This window comes from Carlito syrichta, unplaced genomic scaffold (genome assembly GCF_000164805.1).
Source record: "Carlito syrichta isolate Samal-C Ts95f unplaced genomic scaffold, Tarsius_syrichta-2.0.1 Scaffold44066, whole genome shotgun sequence".
In the NCBI taxonomy this organism is placed as follows: domain Eukaryota; kingdom Metazoa; phylum Chordata; class Mammalia; order Primates; family Tarsiidae; genus Carlito; species Carlito syrichta.
In genome coordinates this window covers 1-1,089 of record NW_006988162.1, presented here as the reverse complement: position 1 = coordinate 1,089, position 1,089 = coordinate 1, and the positions used below count along the sequence as shown (strand labels likewise).

Genomic DNA, 1,089 nt, shown 5'->3' with positions numbered 1-1,089 from the left:
CCAATGTGATTATGTGGGACCCCTACACTGGCGAAAGGCTGAGGGCACTCCAGTAAGGACTGCATCCTGCTACAACTTCCTGGTGGGCTGACATTGAGAAACCTGCTTGGAAACAGACATGTCCCTCTTAGAGTCTGTGACACAGGAGGGGACAGCCTGGATAAAAAGGCACAATGGGTTGTTGATTCGTGTTTCACTGTCGATTAAGCCCCTAACTCAGCCGTGAGTGTGTGTTTCCTAGGGAGGCTGGCCGTTGTTTTTTGAACTCAGCATTATGAAACCTCGAAGTGACTCTTTATTTCCATTTACTAATAACTGTAGTAACAAGTTCAGAATGAGCCTCTCATCAAAACCGTTATTTCCTCAGTGAATTTTCATGTTTGCACAAACGCGGTCTACTTTTTCCCTTTGTCTGTTGTTTTATGAAGCAAATAATAGGTAGTCCTATAATTATCATGTAACAGAGCCTTAAAAAGACTTGCCTTTGTACTGTGGCATTAAAGAGAGGGCTGACCTACTTTGCATAAGGAAATTAGCACAAGGATTCGTCTGGAGCCTTTTCCTAGCCACAGCAGTTTGATCTCCTGCCTGGGGTGAGGATGCAGGGTGCAAGGCGGCCATCACTCCAGGCCCACCATTGTTTCTTTCCTTCTCAGCCACACGCAGGTCGATCCTGCCATGGACGACAGTGATGTCCATATTAGCTCACTGCGATCTGTGTGCTTCTCTCCGGAAGGCTTGTACCTTGCCACAGTGGCAGATGACAGGTAACAAAGAGAAATCTGTGTGTGGCCGCAGAGCGTGTGTTTGCAAGGAATGGCTGCATGGCCCTAGGTCAGTTGATAGGTGAATGTCCCTGTCCTTCTCCCTCTCTCTCTAGACTCCTCAGGATCTGGGCCCTGGAACTGAAAACTCCAATTGCATTTGCTCCTATGACCAATGGTCTTTGCTGCACATTTTTTCCACATGGTGGAGTTATTGCCACAGGGTATGTATCTGTTAGCTGAACAGATGGGTAGTGGTTTCTGCTGAGTATACCATGTAGCTTTTTAAGGAAAGAAAGTATCAAGAATTTTGTTGCCTATGAGG

At 46.6% G+C, this 1,089-nt stretch overlaps 1 long non-coding RNA gene across 1 annotated transcript; it reads left to right on the top strand.

Annotated features, from left to right (window-relative positions):
* Positions 1–983, top strand: LOC103249626. The gene is made up of 3 exons (XR_503629.1): positions 1–52; positions 657–767; positions 881–983. It is a non-coding gene; the product is annotated as an uncharacterized LOC103249626 (long non-coding RNA).
* The last annotated feature ends 106 nt before the right edge of the window (positions 984–1,089 follow it).